Below are 26,885 nucleotides of genomic sequence, written 5' to 3' on the forward strand. Positions count from 1 at the left end.
TAGACGGGTGCTACACGTTATCGATCATGTGAATAAGGGGAATATTGGAGCCACAGTGATTAGCTTAGATGCGGAAAAAGCGTTCGACTCAGTTCGCTGGAAATATCTGTTCTTGGTGTTGAGAAGATTTGGCTTTAAGGATGATTTTATTAACTGTATTAGAACTCTTTACTCCTCACCAAATGCCAGAATAAAGACTAATGGACACCTCTCCCAGGTTGTCAACTTGGAGAGAGGCTGCCGCGAAGGCCGCCCCCTCAGCCCCGCCCTCTTTGCTTTATTTATTGAGCCCCTGGCACAGTCAATCAGGGATGATGAAGTGATAAAAGGAGTCATGATTAGAGGTACAGAGCAGAAGATTTGTCTATATGCAGATGATGTATTACTTTTTATTACGACACCAGAGGTCAGCATTCCCAGACTGATGTCTTCGCTTAAAGATTTTGGAGCTCACTCAGGATATAAATTAAACGTGCAAAAAACGCAAACTCTAAGTTATAACTACACCCCTCAGAAAGACATGCTAAATAGATTTGGCTTCAAATGGACCTCATCAGACATAAAGTATCTGGGAGTTCAAATACCTAAGGACATTTCAAAAATATATGATAGCAATTATGGCCCCATAAGTAAAAATATCAGGGCAGATATCGACAGGTGGTCCCAACTTCCCTTAGATATGCATAATAGAATAGAAACGATAAAAATGAATGTACTCCCCCGACTCTTGTATCTCTTTCAATCCTTGCCAGCCGAAGTACCACTGCAACAATTTAATGAATGGGATAGGTGGATATCGAGATTCATATGGGGGGGTATGTAGTGTATTCACTAGAGTAAAAGATTTTAGCATGTGTTTAAATATAATGACAGGCTGATATTTATGATGTCTATTTTGATGACTCTCAGACAGTCTCAGAGAGTCTTTCAGTTGTCTATTTAAGTAGGTCTTTCCTTGTTTGGAAGGACCTTTGACCTAGGGAATAACCTCTGTCCACCAAATGGTTAGAGGTGAAGGGACAATCTTTGACCAGTGTATTCTCATCTTCATGTACTAAACACGTCCTTATTAGGAGGCCTTAGGTGAGATGACATGTTACCCAAAGTTGTGGGTGGAACTAACCTCTCTATATAATGTGTGTTTGACCATGGCCTGTCAGACTTCACCATTTGGCTGTGTGATTTCTCCGAGTCTCTGGAGCTCGTCCTGACCTGTACTACTTTGTGTAATAAATATCAATATACTTGTAAGTATTGGGTCCGCGGTCCTTTTCCTTCATCATCAACTTCTACAACAACCACATCAACCTCTCGGCTGACCAGAATACACCTCAGACTTTGGCGCCACGAAACTGAGACGATTTGTGTTCTACTACACTTCAACAGCTTCAACACGGTGAGGATCTCTCATTTTGTTTGGACGCTGGTTCGTTCATTGGGGCTGTTGTATGTGTGTCTGTGTCTATACACACCGATAAACGACCTGTGTGTGGGGGTTTGTTTTGTTGTTTGATGTGTAGTAAAGCTCCGTGCTAAATTTGATTTTTGTTTGCGTGATGTATGACGCAAAAAGGGGGAGAACAGATATTAAGGTGAAGAACAGTACTAAAGGTACATGAAATGGTTTAATATAGTTTTTATTGTAACGATAAGGTGATTAAATGACATTGTGCAAGATTAAGAAAATGGTACCTCAACTTCTTGACAGTAAGTCATGTGTGTCTTAATCACTGCATTACAGTTAAGCTAAGGCGTAATGTGATAAGGAACAGAGTAATAAGAGGAAGATAAGAGTAAAGAAATTATCACAGGAATCAGTCGCATAATCTGAATAGTCAAGCCCTCAGTGAAGGAGCTCGTAGAATGGGTCTCAGTTTTAATAACTGGAGATGTAGAATATACATTTGATAATATGCTCCCGCTCTGACATTGATGACGCATAGTTTCTGATGAAGCCAATCATCAAATTTTTTCATCTCAATAACTGGAGATGAAGAAATATACATTCGATAATATGCTCCCGCTCGGATATTGTAACGGACAATGCTGATGAAGCCACTCATCAAATATCTACATCTCATCTGACAGCAAAAATTAAGATAATAAGGTAAAAACGACTGATAGCAAGAATGCTCGTGATGTGAATAAGATCTTTGGCTGTGAACGTTCATGCGTTTGTGTACAGGGAAACGACTCCCAGATGTTTGTGTGTGGCAGAAATTAACCACTCTCAAAAGATGGTCTGTCTGTGTGTGTGGGTGTGTGAAGTCTGTGATCACCATTGTGCTTAAGCTGTGTGAGTTGAATTAGCAGTGTTATTTGGATGTGTGTGTATTTTGTTGTCTTCTGGCCAGAATTGAATCAACATTATTGAATTGAATATATGAGAGGACTATAAAACATGAGCCTCGTAATAACACAATTAACCTCTTTTAAGGGGACTTATGAACTATGAACCTTCCTTATAAGAGGACGTAATGATATGATGAGCCTCATTAAGAGGATTTAATAAATATAACTATTCATTCCCTCCACTGGTTCCTACTTTCTCCATGTGCTGGTGTGTGTGTATGATGAATGAGGACATGGCTATGTGAGAAAAGAAAAATGCAGGAGGAGCTGGTCTGTTTGGTCTAAATTAACAAAAGGTTTTATGATAGATTAAAAATATATATATGTTGTGGTTACAAACGGGAAAATTTGATAACTTATAAGTACAGATATTTTGCTCTCCGTATTAAATAAAACAATTAGCCCTATTTAGGGGACGTAATACATGAGTCTGTATTCCCTGTTGCCACAGCCCCCACCTTTTTGGTGTGTCTGTGTGTCTCTCGTGTGTGAGCATCCCTCTGCACCACTCCCGTTTGGAGCAAGGAGGGGAGTTTTAGAAATGTGAGGGGGGATTTTCACTGTGATAACATTCTCTTGTGGGCCACAACGATAGACTCACAAATTTTAAAAAGAACTCTCTCTCTTTTTGTCTCTTGTGTAATAATAATAATAAAACATAAATAAATAAAGTGTGGGATGAGAGTTTTATTAACTCCTTTAACGAATAATGGGAATTACACTTGTGCGCTTTGCAACAGAGATCTCAATAGACTTTCATAACAAAGGAGAGAGAGCTGTTTAAAATAATCAGATAACTTTAATATTTGTTTAAATGTTAAAGGAACTTTGACCATTGAAGTCAGGGTTTAAATTAGGAAGTATGTGGAAGCACTGAAAGACAACAAAAAACTAAATATAGACCTCTCCTCAGTTCCCCTGAGAGAAAAGCATCTGTTCAGAGAAGGGGGAATGTGCATGCCAGGGGAGTATAATACATCTTCTAAAACTTTAGTACAGTGACATAAGAAAGGTTTTCAAGATCTCACCTCTATAATTTACACCTTTCTGTGAGACACAGGAAAAAGTCACAATAATTTAAGAAAACAATTCTTTTAATAGTTTAAGCTAAAAATGATAATTTGTTTGTTTGTTTCTTTATGGTAAAGTGAGACTGTGCAGACAGTATTAGGAAACAAAATTGCTTGTTTAAATCAGCTAGATTGGATATGGCTGTAGTTCTGTGAAAATCTTTTACCACTTGAACTCTTTATTTCATTGGGGTTTCATTAAATTAAGTTTACTTTGGGAACAAATTGGGTTTAATTTGACATTTTTGGACTTTAAATAATGGAAATTGTTTGCATTGACTAGACATTGCAAATGTGCTGGTATCAGGAGTGTTATAGAGCTACATTAAGGGCTGATATAAATAAGAATAACATATCTGTTTTTCCTCACTGGGAATGACACCTGTGCGGTGCACAGACAAAGGATCAAACAGTTAAATTGCTTTACAAAAGGACTGTTGAGTTTTTAATACAGCCGTGAATAAATAATTAATTATTGAGAACTTTAAAGATATTATTATAATAAACCAAAGTATACATTGATGATGCGTTGTATGCAATTACAACTGGTGTTTAAAGGAAAAAAAAACCTCTATTGACCTGAGTACTGGCAGATAATGTGTGCAAGTGTGAGGCACACACTTTTAATAACGCCCAGAGCAAGTTCAGCAGCAAAAAACAGCGACTCGCTCAGCCACTTTCTGTATCAGACTTTCTCTGATAATAAAAGTTAACGCATGGGATGAATCATGTTTAGAAAGGATGTTAACTGAAATTTTTACAGCATTTGTTTACAAAGGCTCATAACTGTGTCCACAACAACAGCAGTTTGTTTCCTCCTACAGTATTATGGTTGATGCATCTTTACTACATATGACATGATGTATAGAAAAATTAACTGAGTATGGTTGAGACTTATGTCGTAGATGAGGGGTAGATTTCTTGATCTGTATCTACATACATATACAAACTGTCCAAATGGTTTATGACCTTGACTGTTTTGGTGGTCTGAGCTGTGAATGACCTGAAAGCTGTTGGATCCTTTTTTATTGCTTGCTCTATCTCAAAAGAACTATTTTGATGATGTTTTTATTACTTCCTTCCTTTTACTTAGTTTCCTATTTTGCTCCTTACGATAGCGTTTTGGAGATTGATTGAAGACTTATGGTAACTAATGCTTAAAATTAAGAAATTCTTTACATAATAACAAATATAAGATTTGGACAATGGAACTGATCTAAATAGTCCTAATATCCACTGGATGTGAAGGACCTAATATGACACTAAGACTGATAATCATTTTGAATCATCTACGATGTTGTTAAAAGGACCTGATGGTTTCATAAGATACTAAATCATTGTGTGTTTCTTTTCCCTTATGATGAGTGGGAATTGAGGTGAGCAGACTAGAAGGCAACTGGCTGGTGCAACACGACCTGAGACTTGCTGAGGTCTGCGTGGGCAGTTCCTGTCTCCAGTCTGATCAAGGGGAGTACAGTTGATACACAAACTCTTTAGCAAAAACTGCATTTACATATTTGTATGTGATCTCACTTATAGTTATTATTGCTGATACACATTTTAACCGGCTTTCATTTGTAAGCTATTATAAGAATATTAATAGAGCACATTCATCTGTTTACATACACAGGCAATACTAAATGCTTTAGCTACTCAAAACGAAAAATAAAATATTAGGATTGACAACAGACTGACCAGTCTATGCATTTAATTAATTAATGGAATAGGATTGTTTGGTCTAAACTCAGCTTAGAGTTCCAGATGTGAGTTTCATCTTTTGTGCGTGTTTTATTCTGATCTGAGCTGTGTTGAAGCACATTTGGTGACAGTCAGTCACTTGTGGGAGCACGTGATCTTTTTGTCAAACATTGTAAGCGGATTTTGAGTTGTGATATTACATTGATGAGCTTTTGATTCATTTAGAGTTGGGAAGTCAATTTCATTTTTATTTGGCTGTGGTGAATAAGTGGTTTTGCTACATGAGCAAATGGATTTGTTGGTTGATTTGTTGATTTATTGATTGAAAACAACAAAGGGGGGAGGAGTAATCTAAATAGCTTTAAGAAGCTTTTAAATCTTAAGAATTACATTTTTAAATTTACAATAATGGAACACAGGGAAGCTGCTACTATGGAGAAAAAGGAAACTAAAAGTCCAAAAGTACTTACTCCTGTTGAGGTAGTACAGAAAAATAATCCTTTAATTAAAGACATCAACATTGCAAAAATATCTGAAAAGTGGCAGAAACGCTGGCCTGAAATTGACCAACCATGGCCGGTAGAGGGGACTTTCAACCCAGATGTAATTAAAATAATTAAATTACTTGTGTTCCCATATAAGGTAGGACAAAAGGAGGGAAAAAAGGGACAGAAACGCAGAGAAAAGAAGCAAGTGGAGCTCGGCATTCTCCAGTTGTTTGAAAATGAGGGACAGAAACTGATCAAAGCTGCAAACGATAAGGAAGAGAGGAACTTAGAAAATACAAGACAAACAGAAAGACAAATAACACTGAAGAACCAGGTAGAAGAGTTGCAGAAAGAACGTTCACAATTAACAGGTTTGAAAAATTCTTTGCAATCAGGAAAACAGTTGACACTCAAGAAGATGTTTCCTGTGGTTGTCAAAGGGCAGAATTTGGAGTACAAGCCTTGGCAGACTACAGATATGTCAAGCATAATTGAAAAGTTACCTACTCTTCAGGATGGAGCACATTCTTGGATTTCAAAGTTGGAAGAGATTATGGTTGGAGAGCAACTTGCCATGGGAGATATTAAGAAAATCTTGGCTAATCTCCTTGGAGTTCACGCTATGGGAGAAATTCTACTGAAAGCTGGACTTAATCGATATGTGGGAACTGCTGTAAATGACTCAGAACTGTTTTCTGCAAACAGAGGTCGAGTGTATAGAGCGCTGAAAGAGACGTTTCCGACAAATTTACATCCTGATAACACTCTTATTGAACCACTGGAACAGGAAGAAAACCCGAGGGCCTATGTGTCAAGAGCTCATAGAGTGTGGAGAAATGTCACAGGAAATGACCCTGATTTGAATCAAATGGAGCAGTCAATTTTGAGAGCCAAAATACAGAAAGGGTTGCCTCGGCCAGTAAGGAGCAAACTGGCAGAGGTGGTTGGTCTTGGAAGCATGGAAAAAGGTGTTTATACAGATCAAATAGCCCATCAGGTGAGGCTGTATAGGAAGAAGGAACAAGATCAAAAAGAACAGGACCAAGAGGCCCTTAGAAAACTCAATCAAATACAACTGGTGGACAATAAGAAAATTAAGAAGCAAGCTCTGGTTATACAGAATCAGGTTCCGCTAGATCAATCAATACTACAATCACAGCTGAACCAGGTTCAGGTTCCTGTCATCTCCTACCAAGAGTCAGCATATGACCAAGCGCAGACCTGGAGAGGAAGGTTTAATCCTAATTTTCAAAAACGTTTAGAAGAATGTTTTAATTGTGGACAATTAGGTCATTTTGCCCGTGAGTGCAACAGGTCAAGAGGAAATTTCAGAGGAAGTTTCCGAGGAAATTTCAGAGGAAGTTTCCGAGGAAATGTCAGAGGAAATTTCATAGGACACTTCAGAGGAGGATTCAGGGGCCAATCAGGGCCACCCAGGGGACCGGTGAACCCTTACAGGGGCCCGGAACCAGGATTCTAGAGGTGCCCTGAAGACTCGAAAGGGGGGTGTCATGCTATACATCTCCCCATCTCTGGTCAATGGATTCCGACAATCGGGTTTTAGGGAATAAAACAGCTGATTCCTCTTACAGAACCAATTGAGCTCTGCTACAAAACTCTGAAAATTAAAATACCCATATTGGTATCAGAACATAAACCTATTGCACTTTTGGGAAGAGATGCTTTGTGTAGATTGGAGTGTACAATAAAGTGTGCCAGACGGCGGTCTGGTGGAAGTGCAAACAAAATTCTTCACCAATCATTGATGACAACAGAGACTGAAGGTTCTTTAGTATTTTGGATCGGAAGTCTTAATACAGATTTTTGGAGCCAGCTAAGTTGTCAACGCCGCAGTACAACAATTTGCTTTGTCTGTTCCAAATCTTTAAACAATCCTTTAGCAATGATTATCTTATGTTGATCTGGTAAATGCATTTTTTAGCATTCAAATTGAGAAAGATAGACAATATTGGTTTCTGTTTGAATCAGAGAAGGTTACACTTCGCATGTCTATGTCAGTGCTATTTACGACCAGGCATTAAAAGAAGCTTATAGGAGATGCGTTTGGCCTGTTGGAAAACGCTGGATGATCTGCAAATTTTTAGTTATTTCATAGTTTCTTATTACATTAGTGATGTGTTTCCAGGGGGGAAATGGAAAATGTGACTTATAATTTCTCATTTACTTATAGAATGTTAATCTGTATTGATGTTTTAATCTGTTTTGTATGCAAAAGATACTGGTTTTCTTTTCTTTCATTCTAGAACATATTGGGAGAGGATCACTATGAGGGTGAATTGTTCAGGTGTGTTGAAAGGACTCAAAACACTTCAAACATGAATAATACGAATGGACTGAAGGACTCTGGACAAAGATGCAATATCCATATTCAAGACGTCATCGATACTACAACAGGGAGTCAATGCTGATGAGAAACTGCAGTGTCATACATGAGTAATATTAAAAGTGAATTATATTCTTTATATGTTAATTACTGGGAAAAATGATGTTTTCTGTTATTGGCTAAATATACTGGGACCTCAGATGTTTTCTTTATTTTCTTGACGCTTAGGGACAGTGGTGCTAGCAGGAAAAGGTCCATTGGGAAGTGCGATGGGTCGACCAGTCTGACCTTGGACATTATTTTGTTATTATTTGCTGAGAGTTCCATATGTATTTGCTTAAAGTAATTTCATTACACAATTAGCTAAACTTACTCATTTCTGTGTTATAGGAGTACTATGTATGGTCGCCTAGGCAGAGGGGCCGTGAGAGAATTTTCCTGTCTAAATTGTTTGATGGATATTTCAAGAAAGATAGCTGCCAGACAGGTTTTTCGTTTCTCACTCCTAAACTTCATAACTGTTGCTATGTTGCTAAAATCATGCTGTAGACGGATTGTTATTTTTGTCATGATAATACACCTATCTGTTTTACTCTTTTGATTATGTCGAGACTTTATTTAGTCTCGAAGGGGGGTTATGTAGTGTATTCACTAGAGTAAAAGATTTTAGCATGTGTTTAAATATAATGACAGGCTGATATTTATGATGTCTATTTTGATGACTCTCAGACAGTCTCAGAGAGTCTTTCAGTTGTCTATTTAAGTAGGTCTTTCCTTGTTTGGAAGGACCTTTGACCTAGGGAATAACCTCTGTCCACCAAATGGTTAGAGGTGAAGGGACAATCTTTGACCAGTGTATTCTCATCTTCATGTACTAAACACGTCCTTATTAGGAGGCCTTAGGTGAGATGACATGTTACCCAAAGTTGTGGGTGGAACTAACCTCTCTATATAATGTGTGTTTGACCATGGCCTGTCAGACTTCACCATTTGGCTGTGTGATTTCTCCGAGTCTCTGGAGCTCGTCCTGACCTGTACTACTTTGTGTAATAAATATCAATATACTTGTAAGTATTGGGTCCGCGGTCCTTTTCCTTCATCATCAACTTCTACAACAACCACATCAACCTCTCGGCTGACCAGAATACACCTCAGGTAGAAGACCAAGAATTCAGTTCAAGACACTGCAACTTTCTAAAGAAAAAGGGGGTAGATCTTTACCATGTTTAACAGATTATTACAAGGCGGCGCAATTAAGACCACTAGCATGTTGCTGTAACCCAATGTATATAGCAAAATGGAAGGATTTGGAAACCTCACAGCTGGATATACCACTACAATCCATATTAGGTAGCAAAATCTTGTACAAGCAGCATGTTAAAAGTTTAAATCAATGGACTAAAGTCCCTCTTAGAATCTGGTTTAAAGAATGTAGACAACTATTTGAAAGACGGTCTAGACTGTTGAGATGGGTCGCTTTTGACCCGGATTTTAAGCCGGCAGGGATTGATGGGAGGTTTAGGTATTGGCATAGAATTGGCATCACTTCTTAGTGTTCAATCTCATCAAAGGGAGAACTGGATAGTTTTCAGAAAATTTCAGAGATGTATGGTTTGGAAAAACTGGATTTTTTTAGGTATTTACAAACCAGGACCTACTTCAATAATGTGATTAAATCCAAGGAGAAATGTGATGCTAATTTAATTGACATATTCATTGACATGTATAAAAATATGGACAACAGGAAACTTGTTTCAAAATTATACTCAAGTATTCAATCCAGTAGAAAACACTCAACAGATAAGGTTAGATTAAAATGGGAGAAAGAATCTGGACTTGTCATTTCAGAGGAGGACTGGTCAAATATGTGCTCTGTGCAGTCCACTTCCACCAGCTCGGGTCTTTGGAGGGATTTCTGTTGGCGGAATCTGATGAGATATTTCATAACTCCCAAATTAAAATGTGTACAAACAGGTGAGGCAGGAACGGGTCTATGTTGGAGGAAATGTGGAGAACAGCTGGCAGATCATTTCCATATATTTTGGAGCTGCCCAGCCATTCAGCCATACTGGCAGGTGGTAACACAAGTAATACGGACTGTTTTTGGAGATGGATTTGACTGTTCCTTTTCTACAGTTTATTTGGGCAATATTGCAGCTCACCCGGTGCAAGACAAATATTTGTTAAAAATACTATTAGCAGCCAGCAAGAAAGCTGTAACACGAAAATGGCTACAGGCTGAACCTCCAACAGAGACTGACTGGATAGATACTGTAACTGATATTCAAAATATGGAGAGAATGTTTTTTTCACTGAATGTACGATTTGACAAATATCTGCAGTATTGGCAAAAATGGATTGTGTTATTAACCTCACAGGATCATCACTGACCTGTTACTATATGAATTGACATTTATCATCATCAGTGTACCATCTGTAAAAATGTATAGGTGACCAAAAAGTGTTTTTCTTTCTTTTTATTTGTTTTGTTTCATTTTATGTATGTATGTTCATTGTATCTTTGTTTCTTTAAAAATAAATTATAAAAAAAAAAAAAAAAGTACAAGTGGCAGTTTACCATTTAATAGCTCAAGTGGATACTGGCACTTCAGATATATGTCATTCAGTTCTTACTAATCCATAAAGAACATTTCACACCAACAATCCATTTCTTACAAAGCAAGTTTGGATTCAATAATTTTCTCATTGGATGTGAAACGTGACGAGCCCTCAATTTGTGAAGAGAGAGAAAACGTCGCTCTTTTCTTAAGAGAATCAAAACATTTACTAGCTCAGGACGCAAACAACATCCCGATGAACATGATCCCACAACAACGTCTTGTGATAGCGGCTCGTGAGAATCTGTTCCCATGGGGATTGTGCACAGCTACACGTCAAAACACTGAGTCAAAGGTCCCAGTTACATTCACTCTGTCAGGTACAATTTAAATAAATAATCCTGCATTCTGGAGAGGAGGAATTACAGTTACATTAATATTTATAACAGATTTCCACATTTGTAAAATTGCAGTGGAACATAAAGAAACTGACATTTAACTAAATCCATTACTGGATATCAAAAATAGAATTATGAATTTTAAAAGATTTCTCATTTTGGAAATCCAATATCCAATTCATGACAAGTACGAGTTGGAAAACAGGTCCGGTCCAGAACTGTTTGCCATACGTGACACTGGACAACACTCTTCCCCTCATACTGTAGTAAGTTTTCCTTTTTTCTAAGACATCGAAATCCTGGATCATGTCTGTGACGCTGGTGTGAGCTTTATAAAGGCGGCTTATCTGAAAGTATTCGTTCCTGTCATTCACTGATATTCTGTCCAGTTGCCCAGATGTTGATCGGACACATCCTCCCTCCATTTTCACATGGCCAGCAAATTATCGGAATACAAAAGAAACAAAAACTAAAATCACAGAAACCCAGATGGGCTGTTGTTGACAATATTTTTGGTTTTATTTGTTTCCAAAACCATAGACTGTAAATAAAGGTGGACGAAGCATCTCCACTTCCTGCCACAGTACAAAAGTGAAGCCGAAATACCCCAGATTCGGGCGCTGCCATCTTGCTCCGATGACTACAATGATCATTTGGATCCAGTGGAACGTATGATATCAAGATCCCATGAGCAATCATGAGCCAGACTCAGCAACTGGTTTGCAGCAGGTTCCTTTGCAGCAGCACAGAAAGAACGGTCATGTTACAATGATTAAAAACATTGACACTTCAGAGGAAGAGAGTAACGGCGGGTTTACACCGGGCGCATGCCTTAAATAACAGCTGACGCGTGCGTGCGTGCGTAAAAAACTACTATAAAGGCCGAATTATAGTCGGTTTTTACGCACGCACGCACGCAGCTTCTACGGACTCGTTTTGGTTTATAGTTCCCTCACGGTTGTGGGTGTTCCAACGCAATTAACCGCCAGACCACTAGGCGGAGTAAGTTTTTTGTTGAAGTCGGCTCTTCTTCGTGTGTGGCACACGTTAATTTACATCGCCACGGCGGCTCCTCAGAGCCTTTTTCTGGCAGACAAATCCGCCGGTCAGTGACGGGTTATACTAGTGGACATGGTTTCGGATCTTTTCTGCCAAGTGCTCTTCTATTTGGTCCATATTCGTTCTTCTAAATCTTCCGTGGTTTCCGCAGTTTCCGGGATTGAAACCGGAAACTAGACTCCGGACGGGATGTAGTAAGCAGACCAATCACAAGCCTTGCGGGCTGCGTGAAGCTCGCGTCGCTTTGTCGTATAGTCAGAAAAATTGGCTGACGCACGCAAGCCGCAACACGCCCCTCTCGTCTCTCGCGTGCGTGCGTGCGTGCGTGCGTGCGTAAAAAGCCTTGTATAAATCGGCCTTAAATCAGCCTTAAACCCGGCGTTAGGTGAGGACAGTAGAACGGGTTAGGGTAAGAATTAATATTGGTAATGTTTGTGTGTAAAATGATAATTCAAGTAAATACCAGGTAATAAACGTGTGCTTATTTAGATTAAAAAACACAGGAAGTCCTTTCAAACAACTCCATGGTAATCAAGCACCTGATAAAACAACAATTGGACACAATGACTCAAAACACTTCTGAGTTCTGAGTGATCAGTGAGGTCAGTCAAGTTTTTCTACATTTCAACTTCCCAGAAACGAGGTCAAGACACACAGTCATAATGATGATGAGCTCAAGATAATTCCCTGACGTCTTTCACACTCCCTTGCTTTGTGCTTTACAATCCTGAAGAGCAGGTTTAAATTGTTTCTTTATGAGATCTATAACACTCAATAATAATTTCCTTTGTACACACTGTCTGTACTGTAACGAGTTGAGCTTTGTATCAAGAGTAAGAGCAGGGTCCAAAAAAAAAAGAGCGGATGAGTAAATTCCTTTTTTTTACGAATGAAGTGGAAATGTCAATAATAAAGTCAAACTAAACTGGTGCAACTCCACATGTCCGTGGATGGGATCATTAAAGACCTGGCAGGAGACAAGACAACAAAAGAAAGACTTACTCCATCACTCCTATTCGCAGCATTAGTATGCCAAATTGAAACTCTGTAATAAAGTTAAGGGCTAAACTGTAAAATGTTTAATCTCAATTATAGTTCTCTTTCAAGAAGGGTTTGATAACCACATCTTTGGGATCATTACCAATTTAAAAAATATAATGATAGGCATTACAGTGATAATTGTAAAGATAATTCCCTGGCGTCTTTCACACTCCCTTGCTTTGTGCTTTATAATCCTGAAGGGCAGGTCTAAATTGTTTCTTTATGAGCTCTATGATCATGTTCTTATATCTAACCCCATCACCACCAATTATCAATCATTTCTTCTGTACACACTGTCTGTACTGTGACGAGTGGAACTTTGTATGAAAAATAAGAGCAGGGTCAGGAGTTAGGGGAAAAAAGAGAGCGGATGAGTAAATCCATTTTTTTACGAATGAATTGGAAATGTCAATAATAAAGTCCAACTAAACTGGAGCAAGATTGTTTTGTGGGTTATTTGGTGGAATTAAATCAAGATGTCAAGAACAAAATGTAGATATTGAGAATAAAATCTTAATGTTGAGAATAAAGTCAAACTAAATCAGAAGAAAATATATTTGTGTTTGGTGAATAAAGATGAAATGTCGAGCGACTGACAGGGCGCCATCTTTCCAAGCTTATGTGGTTTCTCCCTTCAAATTCTTACAGGTATTTTGTAATTGGCTGTCGTAGCTACTAACATTATTCTTTTTTATATAGTCTTAAAGGTTTAAAAACACTAACTCTTAAAGCTACTTCAGCTACTTACGGGACTTCGGGCCACCTACATCAAATGACCACAAGGTGGCACTATTTCTCAATTCTTTATTGTTGCCTCTGCAGTAAGTGACTTTTTGAAGCAGGTGCTGTGTTGCACCATGTGCTCAAACAAGTACTGATTTATCTTTTCATGCTAAAAGATGAAAAGTCCAAATTCCTAGATCAACAAACACAGAACTGTACAATTTGCAATTCTCTCTTCACCTGCCTGAGCCGACAGAGTCCACATAAATTGCAGCTCGTTCAAAACATGGCGGGCAGACTGATGAAATCAAATCTGGTAAAAGAGAACATAGAAGTCTGTTTTTAACTTCTCATCATTCGCTTCCATTTATTTTTTGTATTAATTTTAAGATATTTTTTTCGCTCTAGTATACCACCAAATACATTTTGGATCTTTTGTCTCCATATGTGCCGGGTCATAATCATTTGAGATTGTTTTATTTGATCTTTTTCAATTTTCAAAGTCTTGCTGGTTGTGTGGCTACTGCCTTCATGGTTCTGTTGGGCAGTTGCTCTATGAAGTTCTCCTGCAGGACATCGCGTCACTTCTAGGAGGTTGGTAGAGCTTGGATTGCGAGGAGGTTTCCTTGGTGAGATCAGCTGGAAGCTGCACCTTTGTGATCCTCTCGAAGAGTTGGTTGGAAAGAGAAGATGTGAGCTGGAGAAGCCAGGCTTCTCCCCTCGGCGATGCAGGAAAAGAGGCTGGACAGCCTTCTCCCCTCGGAGGGATTGTAGAAAAGAGATAGAAGAAGGGGGAACAGGCCTTATATTGGCCCGGTGACCTCACAGGCCATGGGGTCCAGAGTGACCAAAAGGAGTTGAAACTTGTAAACTTGTGTCCCTTGGGGGTTTTTACACCTGTGTGACATTGAGGCCCCTGGGAACGAAGGGACATGCGGCTTCAGGATTTTGACTGCACATAGAGGCCAAACTTTGTTTCAAAAAACGGGTAAAGTCTGGCTGCTTTGGTTCTTTTTTCACATTACTTTTATCCACATGTGACAGAACAGCAAGAAACGCCCCTTTGTCCTGGTTTAGAAATTATTGCAGATTTTGAAATACAGGAACATACTCGGCCATTCGGTCCATGTAGCTTAAGGGAATTGTCAGTTTGATTGACAGGAGGCCCAGAAGCAGCCATGATGCTTTATGAGGCTTACTGGTCAAGACCAAACGAACACACACACATACACACACACACGCGAGTGCTCACACACACGCGCGCGCACACACAAACACACACACACTCAATGAATTGATGGATTATTGTCAGTACTGGTCAAGTATCTGAGGAGAAATATTATGTCCACCACCATTATCAGCTGCCAGCACGATACAGAATCCACCAAACTGGATCCACCATTACGATCTCTGATATGCGATCCACAGATCGTTATCCATGATGTGGCCACAGCTGCGGCCCTGGATCTACAGACGATAAGGCAAAGGGACTCTGGAGAAGGGGTCAAGTCAGATGAGATATGAATTACTTTGATGTGGTAATGATTTGAGAAGAGGAAGGAGAAGCTGGAAAGAGGAGCTCTGTGTGTCATGTGTTCCCCGATAATAACGAATTACAATAATCCAGTCTGGATTGAAACAAAGGCGTGGACTAAGATTTCACAAACATGGAGGGAGGATCCATCATGTACATTCAGACATTGGAAGTTTCCCCTTCATGTTTTCAATAAAGCCCTGAACCTAATGTGCAATGTAGATGTTAGACAACAACTACAAGCGCCTACTGGTGGTTGTATATGGTCACTAATGTGCAGAAAAGTGTTTTTGCCGAACATGATGATGCCACAGTGGAGTTCATCTTGGTCCTTTGACTACCGGCAAAACAAACAACGTTACACAAGTGAAACAAAGTGAAAACAGAGTTTAATTTTCAAACTTTTCTTTAACTCTCACAGAATCACCACAAACCCTTTAAAACATTTCCCCTCACACACTTTCAAAATATAGGTTTTCAAACAATCTAGCACAAATCCCATTTTAAATGTTGCACATGTTAGTTAGGTGGAGACAACAAGCTGTGCAACTTACTGTAAGAACAATAAATAAAAGCATTGCAAAACATGCTCGCCCCCCCCCCACCCCAGGTATAAATATATTTGCAGGAAGATCAAATCAAATTTACAAATAATCCTTCAAGTAAAAACAAACACGCAGTGTAAAGCTCAGAAACAGGTTTTTTTGGTAAATTGTGACTTTTGAAGCTTGACATTAAAAAAACAGGCTTATGTTAAAGTTGAATAACACAATTCCCCTTAACACACTGGTTGTATATGCTGAAATGAAACACACTGTGTTGTTCACCTCCTGTTTAAGAGTAAAACATTTCCGCCGCCCATGATTAATTGCCCATGATTCAAAGACATGATAGGCTGCTGCTTAGCACAGGGTATTACATTACATTACATTTCATTTAGCTGACGCTTTTATCCAAAGCGACTTACAATAAGTGCATTCAACCCCGAGGGTACAAACCAGGGGCGTCGTTAGGCCTGTTTTAGGGGGGCTGAAGCCCCCCTTAAATGTTGTTCAGCCCCCCCAAATAATTATTGGGATTTAAAAAAAAAAAAAAAAAAATTAAATTTTTTTAAAAATTAAACTATTGTTTTACACATGGACAAGTTATTTATAGCTCTAACATGCTATATATGTGAGTGCGTTTCTGGTTTGTATGTTTTCTCCCCCCTTCAAATTACAATCCAATAGCCATCATACTTACAATAAAAGACCGGGCACTAGGACCTTGGGGAGTCTGCATCGCTGCTGCGCTGGCTTTCTCACTCTGTCAAGTAACGTCTCTCATCAATACAGCAGGATTACAGCCAAGGAGTTTAGCTCATAGTAAATGATGCACGGAGTGAAATTGTAAGTACAGGTAGTTACAGTATGTGGCTATCTGTAGTTGTTAACGATTGTTACCTGCTTAAATTTAGGTTTACTTGAGGCAAATGAAAGGGAATATTGTAATGAGCTATGTTAACACTAAGCTAGCTATTTTGTTTGCAAATTTGAAATGTAAGAAATAACTATCGACAGCTCTCTATTCTTTGCATTAATATCTATCTCTAGTATTTTAAAAGAATAATATCAGTGCCTATAGAATGTTGATGTTTATAATCAGTTAATGCTAGTGAAAACTAAGTGTCCCTCATAATGCTTTTGTAACGGTATATCATCCAATTCATTGACCAGATGGATATAAGAAGATTCTTTAGCAGAGGTGACAGCTCCGCCCTAGTCAAAACAAGTATATCCGTCTTTCCTTTACAAGCAGAAAAATGATTTCTCTCTATTTGAGAAAAGTTCATATTTGTGTTGTCAAATTTCACAGTGACCCTGAAATTCTGTCTCTTCTGTTATCTTATACTGAATGAATGCAAGCAAAGATACAGAGAAAAATTACAGTGTTTCTGATTGAACCAATCTATGAACTGTCTGAAACAATGGATATCCGCAGCCCCAAATGAGCACAAAAAAAATTGGCGCGCGCTGCGCGCGCAAACATTCAACTTCCTTAGGGGCTAAGCCCCCCCTTTCTTTCAATCCTAGAAACGCCCCTGGTACAAACCCAGAACAACAAGAATCAAGAAAGTACAATGTCTTCAAAAATGAAGCAAAACTACAAAGTGCTATAAGTAAGTGCCATTTAAGTGCTACTAGATTGTTTTTTTTTTTAATTCTAGGTAAAGTCAGATATTAAAACAAATCAACTTAAATACTCGACACTTGTAGCCCGAGGTTAGTCCAAAATAAATCCCTGAATCCGACGAGAAAACAAAAGCTAAGTTGTGCATATAATATTGAGGAAGGGTCAATTTAAAAAAACAAACCTGAGGATATAGTCCCTGAGCTTCTTTTTCTCCATTTATTTTTGCTTGTATTTAACTGCTGTTTCCAGCTTCAATAAACATCCTCACCTCTTGGAGAAATATAATGTTGACTCAACACTTCTCACCTACTGACAGTGTTAGAGGGGAATTCGCTCTCCTCCTCTTATTTTAAAGTCTTCTAAAGGCCCTCACCAGCGTTGTCACAGGAGCCTCCATCGTCAGGTTGCACAGGGATCAGCTCCGGCGCTGTGATGTCTGCGTCCTGTGTGTAAATAAAATATCAGACATTTGTATTAATATTGACAGTTAAGTGTGTACCCTGTCCTTAATGACACAGGGGTCTGTGACAGAACTCTTCTTTAGCAGCTAGATAATGAAGTTAGACTAGAGGAAGGTGATCTCTGGACCCAGGTTTTTTAAAGAGGTACATAGGATAAACACTAATTTTAAATATAACATTTCTTGCCGTAGTTTTTCTTCTTTCAGTTCCTCTGCCCCTCATTCCGTTCATTTCAGTTTTCCTGACTGTATTGTTATTGGTTGTGTCGAGCCACACTGCCTCATTAGGACATATGTCGGCTCCCCGCTGTGCTTTGGTATAAATGCTGTAAAACTGCAGCGTTCTTTTTTAGTGAGATACTTCTGTGTTAAAACTAATTCCACTGTGTAATCTTAGGAGTGGTAATCATGTGGTGATAATCAATACTGATGTTAATTTGATGAAAAATATCTACATAGAACTCGTTATTACCGAACACTAATTGGAATTTAAAAGGTGCCCTGCCTGTCTACAAAGCAGATTTCCATACCTGAGTTGTTTGGCCACTAGGGGGCAGTGGGAACAAGCTGTGAACCCGACACAGACTCATCCCCTCTGTTACTTCAGGTCTGAGCCCCACTCTGCCCACTGCTGAGGTGACGTCCTCAGGCCAAGACAAGAGAGAGACAGAATCGCAGGGCACCTACTGTGTGCTACCTCATGAAGAGGAGAACCTTATCTCTGCAGTGGGCATCACTGTGTATCACTTTGAGTCTTTGGAGCATCACTGGGGCAGGAGGCCGTTAATTTGAAGGCAAAATGTTAGCAGACGTTCAAAGAAGTTGTAAATGTGTATAAATAGCCTGAATATCTTACGTGAACAAAACCTTGAATCAAGAACGACACACTGCCAGCCCCACTTATAATGTCCTCACTGTCCCAATTGTTGATTTGGGTGCTGCAGTTGCGAATGTGCTGGAATGAGACCAGGTCACAGTCTGAGCTACTTTGACGAGGATAGGATCGTGAAGGTGAACCAGTGATGGGTTCTCAAGGCGGGCGCATGAGGTTGAACACCATTAAATGCAGAAACATTTAATGCTGACTATGACAGAAACTTGTCTGTTATTCAGCAGGATAATGCAAAAAGTGCACAACTGATTTCCAGGATATTTTGTGGAGGGGTGTGGCATCAACCAGGGAATAGTCTACTGAATTTGAGTGTGGATTCAGATTAGGGGGAGGCTTCAGGAAAAAATTTAAGCGACTGATATTTATGATTGTATATATGATTGTGTATGATCTGGTGCAGAACCAAATAGAAATCTGGATCTCGTGAATGTATGTGTTTATTTATGTGGTTTCATTCGAGGACTGTTGGTGCTGGACAGAAGTATGTGCACTTTTCTTGGTGCCATTCAAGTTCCCTTTGTTTTCCATTCTCAAAAGTCTCTCCAGTTTGAGGCAAAGGCCCTTCAGGGCATGTACCCATCCAATGTTTATCAACCAACAGTGACACTGCAAACAAATACACAATTCTGGAGAAGATAAATCTTACCGTAGACGTTGAGGTTTTTTTGTTTATGCACCACTGAACAAAATGCTTCTTAGCGGCCTCCACAGGCTTTCCATCCCTCTTCTTGCAGTAGACCCGGATCCACTGCTCATTAAACACTGCTGGAAGCATTTTTGACACCTGACAAAAATGACAAGAGTTTATTTTGAGCTGTAAATTCAAAGTAGAATCAATCTTTGTGTTTATAAATATGAGACATGAGAAACAATCAGCACTGTAAATGCGAAGGAAACTCATGCAAACAAAGATAAAGATGTGTGACCTGGTCCTCGGGTATCTGGAAGGCTTTAGTTGGGTTATATTTGCAATAGAATCGCACATTGTTGATGGGGTTCTCATCCCTCATCCCATAGTTCAGAGAAATTACCTAAAGGAGAGGTTTTGTGTATTAGGGCCACGAATCAACAACACTAAAATTCACATTTAAAAAATGAAATTCTTTCTTTGGGAGCAAATTAAATTTATGAGATAAAAAGTAGTTGGACTAGAAACTCACGTCAACTACAAAGTCGTCTGGCTGCAGGTTGACAACCTGGACATCCTGGACATCCGGGACATCCGGGACATCCGGGGTGGACTCGGCCAATTCTTTTTCCAAACCTTTAATCGCATCCTGACAGATGTGAAGTGGATCAAGTATTAATATGGAAAGACATACAACACTGTAACACAGAATGATATACGAGGATACATATACAACCACATACGGTTAGTATGTGTAGTTGAAATCACAATGTACTTTCCAACATGCATTAACAAAAATGTATTGATTAATAATATCTTAGGAACAAACTGGTTTCATTTCATTTATAAGGAATCTAATTGGCTACATCAAAGCAGCAGCTTTTTTTGACAATTGCTAAATCATCCAATATTTGCTTATTAAAGCTCCTCATACACAGAGTTTTGATATTTTCTTTGAATTGTTCTGTTGGGAATTAAATGTCTTTGCAATAGTTTTGTTGATCAACAAATCAAATCATAACTGGATATAAAGATGGATGACATGACTGTTCCCCAGAAGTGAAGCCAAAGTGGATGGATATCATATCACTGCAGAAGCAGACAGTTGAACCCTACTTGAACAACATGGATAAAGTTATCAATATTACTTCTAATTTGTAAAAACTCAAACTCAACCGCCAAAATAGTTCCACAAGAAGAACTCAAACACACACCGGGGTGACTTCCAGATGTTCTCCTAGATTGGTTTGGCCCAGACACTTGTAGAGGCGTCGACGGACGATGTCTTGGAGAATCTGCCGCGGTTCCTCCAGCTCCACGGAGGACGAGTTGAGTATTTGTTCAAACACATGATCTAAGGGACAGAACAGAAATCCGTGAATTTGAATCATCATGTACACTAGTCTGAATGCGTCTGATACAAACCACTGCCAGGGGAGTAGAAGCAAATAATAATATGTGTTAAGCGGTGCTGTTATACTCTATGCTATACTTAATGCAGTTTGTGCAGACTGTGAGGTTTTGTTTCTTTAATAGTGAACAACACTATGATCCGTCATTGTGCTGTTTGTGCTATTTGGATTTTTGGGGTTGGATGGTAAAACTGGGAGTAAAAAACATTCCAATACCGATGTATCGGCCGATATATATACTAGAAAGAAAAGGTGGCAATATTTCCCAAAATATAGGTTATCAAACCCTTATGACAAATAAATGTAATTGAGACTTGATATTTTACAGATTAAACATAAACTTTATGACTTTAAATAAAAAAGAAAACAAGTACAATGAAATACATAGAACTTGAAGTAAATTTAAAATGTAAACATTTATTTTTTCTGCACTGGTTATTCTATGAAATCAACGTTCAAAATTTTTCATTTTAATCTGTCATCTTTTCTTCATTGTAAATATATATTAACTTAAATGTATTGATCATTATAAACATCAATAATAATAATAATAATAAGCATTATAATAATAACAATAACCATTTTCTATGGAAAACTACATACCGCTACCATTTTCAAGAACCAACGGTTTTTAGTATAATTCCTTCTGTAAAATAAAGGTTTTCATATCGGCAAACATAAACAAGGATACTCATATGTCTGTTAAAGGCTCATAGTGGTAGATTATCGGCAAACTGATAAATCGGTCGGGCTCTGGCTATTTAACTTCCAGCCTGATGAGGGCCCACATCAGTTGCACAAAATAAACCATGGTTTCCAACCAGCAAACAGTGGGACGGAGAATAATTACCATGAGATGCAGTGATAACAGACACAGTGGGTTTAAGAGATGGTACACAGAGGTATCCACGGACCTGTCAGTTTGGTGTAGGCTTCCATGTCGTCTATGGTCTTGGAGAGAGTGAACTCCTTCCCTTTTGAGCCTTTAAACTTGATGTGTGGATCTGCTTTTACAAAGGCCTCAGCGATCCTAAAGAAACACCTGACGCATTATCACCTTTCAGAACGACCACAGGGCAAAGCAAACAACTACCTCCGAGCAATGAGCTACTTACATGATCTCAATGATGTTGCAAACACTGTGCTGGTAGGCTCTTGTGTGGAGATAGTTCCTTGTGTGGAACATGTCATACAGATTGCCCACCTCCTGTTTAAAAAATCACTTGTGTTACGTCACAGTTTAAACGTTTAACTTAGATGTTTTTTAAAAAGCTGATCAGAAGGAAAACGTAAGAGAGTTGTTACTTTGTCTCTGATACAGATTTGCATCAGCCCGTCCACCTCACACACCCTGGCGAACATAATGAAGCGCTGATGATCAAAGTTGTTCTTGATGCCCAGGTGATAGCAGTCCCTAAGAAGAGAACCATGTGAACAGATGGGCCATTACCCTCACAAGGATTTTGGAAACCCTTATTAAAACAAACTAACAAGTCAATAATACTCACCTCGCAAAGTAGTCCCACTTATCCACATCAATGCCAGTTCTTTTGTTGGCCACAATATCATAGAGAAAGGACATGTCCTTTGGGCGGCCTTTGTAAGGCCACTAAGTCAGAAAACAGAGACATGAGATTCTGATATATTAGGCAAGTATCTTTAAGGATTCAAAATAATTTTAACTCTGGTTTCCAGAGGCAAGTCATTATACAGTGCCGAGAACTAATGTGGCATTCATAGCATCTGCTGCATACACACTAATAATCTGTAGCTTGCACTGTTAATGTGCCAATGGATTAGTCCATATGCAGGTCAGGTCAAATTATTACTGTTAACCGAGTGTGAGGAACATTAAGTTGCACATCAGTCACTGGTTTTTGTAGCTTTTAGAAAGTGAAGGTTTATTCTGCACATTTCTGCCCATGCCTCCACCACATTGGAACTGAAATTCAGTGCAAGTCAGACCCCTAGAATGACTTACAACTAAAGACACTGAAAAATATAATGTGAGGAATCTCTGTCTGTGCTTCTGTCCGTATAAACGTGATTTACAGATCTCAAAAACAGTTCAGCGCATCGAGTCGCAAATTTGGTGCAATTTCTACGCTTGAACTGTTCGAAAATGAAAAAAACTTTGAATGAAATAGTACAGAGGCACGGATTCAGGGCTGTATATCTGAGCCTACCCTTCAGCTGCTGCCTGGACCCATTTTACAGGAACTAAATTGAATCCGTAGTTCTATTCGTTAAAATGCAGTTTTAGTTCCAGAGTTCCTCAAAAGGTTCTTGGTTCCTTTGGCAAAGTTCCTGCAGTAGAACAATACGACTATAATACTTATACAAGCATCAACTGATCTCATATAGGCAGAACTAGAAGTTACCCCCTCAGCTTCAGCTCCATTAGTGTCCAATGGTCCAGCAATCAGCTCCTTGATAAAGTCCAGGTCCTCAGGCAGCACCAGGCCATGCGGCTCCACCATCTCTTCCTTCAACATGTTTTTCTCAACCAGGTGATCAAACATGTCCAAAGAGGCCTTCTCGTGCTGAAACACACACAGAATTAATTATTAATATTATATAATAATAGTAATTTATGGGAACTTACACAGTCACAACTTGAAAATGAAAGCAAACAGAAGGAGCTTATCTTGAAATATGACTCCTGCAAATATGAATGCTTATCAGTCACGTTTGCCAGACAGCAGGTATGTGGTCATAACTTTAATAATGACGTGTGTTTATAAGCTCTTAGTGTCTCTTATCAGTGACGCTTATCATTATGAACATTGCAACCACTACCTTAGACCTGAGCTGTCCTACTGAGAGGCCAGGTGACACTGACTGCTTTGTGTAGCAGCTTTGTTTTTACAGTTATTTTAACCGCTAATAGAAAAGCTCCCTTGCATCCCGATGTTGTTTATTGCTGTAACGTGATCCCATCTGGTACAGCAGGTTTTATACAAATATCAAACTTTCTGTTAAAGGTTTAGATGTATATTTAGTGACATCTAGTGGTGAGGTTGAATGTTGCAGCTGAATACCCCTCACCTCACCCTCCCCTTCCAGACATGACAGAGAACTTGTAGCAGCCCTGCGTTGTCATAAAAACCTTAAAAAATATTTAGTTTGTCTAGTTTGGACTAATGTAAAAAACATGGCGGCCTCCGTAGAGAGGACCCACTTCAGATGTAAATATAAAGTATTTATATATAAAAGGATGAGAACAGGATAAGTAAAATGTTCTTACCTTCCAGGTTGGGGTTAGAGTTGGACGTGCTTCTTGGATGAAGGTCTGAAACATATGGGAAAATGGCCCATGTCCTGACAGGAATAATAAAAACATGAAAAAGACGATTAGGCTGCATGGGATCTTTGCACTAAGACACCTCGGTTCTACTCCCATCTGGATAATAGAGGATAATAAAAATACTTTCACTTCCATTCTTACTCGTGCACACATCCATGATGTGCTTACTCACCCAGGTCATGGCAGAGCCCAGCGATCTGCACGCAGAGGATGTCTCTGGGAGTGATGTCGAGTTCTGGCTGCCTGTCATGCAGAGCCTTTACAAGTTGTCCTGCCAAGTGACCAACCCTGTTCCCACACATAACAAAACATTTCATACAAAACAAGACAACACAGGGAAAATACCACAAACATTGTGGAATACATTGCCATGTGTTTATGAGACATGTTAAAGGACCTTCACCGAAGAGGTTGACGTTACTCTGTTTGTTTGTTGTTTGTTTTGTTAGATTTTCAGCATTATTTTGCAAAAACAATTGATTGGATTTCTACGAAACTCGTAGGAAGGACGATACACGAAGACAAAGAGGCGGATACAGGACTTTTTTTTTATCCGTTTAATATTTCTTGGGAATAATTAATGAATCTTAATTTAATGAAAAAAACAGACACATTGATCATTTGACACTGTCTCTAACTGAGGACACACACCCGATGCTGTGTTCAAAGCGGTTGTGGGACGCTCCTGGGAAGACAAAGTAGGTTCCTCCGAGCTGCTTGATGTTTCGCAGTCTCTGGAATTGAGGTGTGTCAATGATTCTGATGAGAAATGGGTGCAACTCCACATGCCCGTGGATGGGATCATTAAAGACCTGGCAGGAGACAAGACAACAAAAGAAAGATTTACTCCATCACTCCTACTCGCAGCAATAGTGTGCCCAATTTAAACTATCTGTACTAAAGTTAAGGGCTAAACTGTAAAATGTCTAATCTCAATTATAGAAAAACGAATCAGTCAGGCTCTCTTTGAAATCGTTCTACCACAATACAAGAGTGAAAATGTGTGATAAAGATAATAACAATAATAAACATGACAAACAAATCTCTTGCACGGTAACATGCATAATTTAATGAGGTAGGTGAAATACAGGATGTGCAGGGCAAGGAGCACAAGGAGTGATCACTGCAATGTTGTTGTTTTCACAACCTCATTAATACCGCAATAACATGTGATGTAACTGAATCCACAGAACTCTAGACTGCGCCTCACCGAGCTGTCTTCATGCTCTCCACTGTGGAAAAGCTGTCTTAACGTCTTATCGCACCACAATCATATTTGTGATCAACTGTCCCTTTCTTATCTGACTTTAAACAGAGTTTTGAGCTGTGGGCAAAACGAAAACGAAAAAAGAAGAGGACAGAGAGAGAGAGAGAGAGAGAGAGAGAGAGAGAGAGAGAGAGAGAGAGAGAGAGGATGACAATGCACTTGTTACCTTGCTTTGCTCATCCTCTTTCTTCCACATCTTCCTGGTACTGTGCAGGATCCGCAGACGGTCACCGAGGAAACGGGGCAGGGTCGAACAGAAGAGGAGAGGATGAGGAGAGGATGAGGAGAGGATGAGGAGGTTGTAAGTGAAACACCCGAGTGACCCACGAAAACTCGAACACGTATCCCACCTATTTTGAGAATCCAACACACACTTACTTTACTCCAATCCCCGCATCATCGAGTAACTTCAGCCCCACACCAGTTAGTTTTTGCTCTGGAAGATGAAGCAGACACATGATGAGCTGTCGGATTCAGGTCACATGTGATAAACAAGCGGCTCAACAACATGCAAACACACATCACCGACACCAGCACCGACCTCTGAACACTTTCTCCCACTCCAGCAGACCCTCTCCCCGCAGGTACCGACACGATTCCTCCATACTCCATCCCGTGTAGTCCTCCTCCTCCTCCGACAGTCGTTTCCGGTTCTCCATGCAGAAGAAGCTCGTTCGGGTTGTTACGGGAACGCGAAGCTGCAGTTTTACAGCCGGTGATGTTGAACCTCACGCCGCCTGACACAGCTGATCGCGCACAGAAGACTTTGGTTTTGTTATTTGACAGGCTGCGTCAAGGTGACCGAAACACCACCAGCACTTCCCGTCCAGCATTTCAAAATGAAAGTCCACTGAAACCTCGTTCCCGAAACCCTGCGACTGAATGAAACCAGAGTCTGCGTCTGTCCATCAGCTGAAAGTTTGAGATACAATGAAGCACCCTCCATTTATACTCACAGACTTGTGGTCAGCTCCTGCCCCGCCCTCCTGCTAAAACAACAATTGGACACCATGACTCAAAATACTTCTGAGTGATCTGTGAGGTCAGTCAAGTTTTTATACATTTATAATGAGGACAACGTCATAATGATGATGTGCTAAGGATCATTCACTGACCCTGACGTCTGTCACACTTCCTTGCTTTGTGCTTTATAATCCTGAAGGGCAGGTCTAAATTGTTTCTTTATGAGCTCTATGACCATGCTCTTATATCTAACTCCATAACCACCAATTATCAATCGTGTCTTCTGTACACACTGTCTGTACTGTGACGCATGGAACTTTGTATGAAATAAGAGCATTGTCAGGCATAAGGGAAAAAAAGAGAGCGGATGAGTAAAATCCATTTTTTTTACGAATTAAGTGAAGGAAATGTCAACAATAAAGTCAAACTAAACTGGAGCAAGAGTGTTTTGTGGTTTCTTTGGGGGAATTGAATCACAATGTCAAGGAAAAAAATGTGGATATTGAGAATAAAATATTA

General features: G+C 39.4%; 1 pseudogene; it reads right to left on the minus strand.

Annotated features, from left to right (window-relative positions):
* LOC133005001 (deoxynucleoside triphosphate triphosphohydrolase SAMHD1-like) overlaps positions 1–26,062 on the minus strand; it is a 92,027-nt pseudogene extending 65,965 nt beyond the window's left edge.
* Positions 26,063–26,885: the final 823 nt, after the last annotated feature.

Source organism: Limanda limanda, chromosome 7, assembly GCF_963576545.1.
Source record: "Limanda limanda chromosome 7, fLimLim1.1, whole genome shotgun sequence".
Lineage (NCBI taxonomy): Eukaryota > Metazoa > Chordata > Actinopteri > Pleuronectiformes > Pleuronectidae > Limanda > Limanda limanda.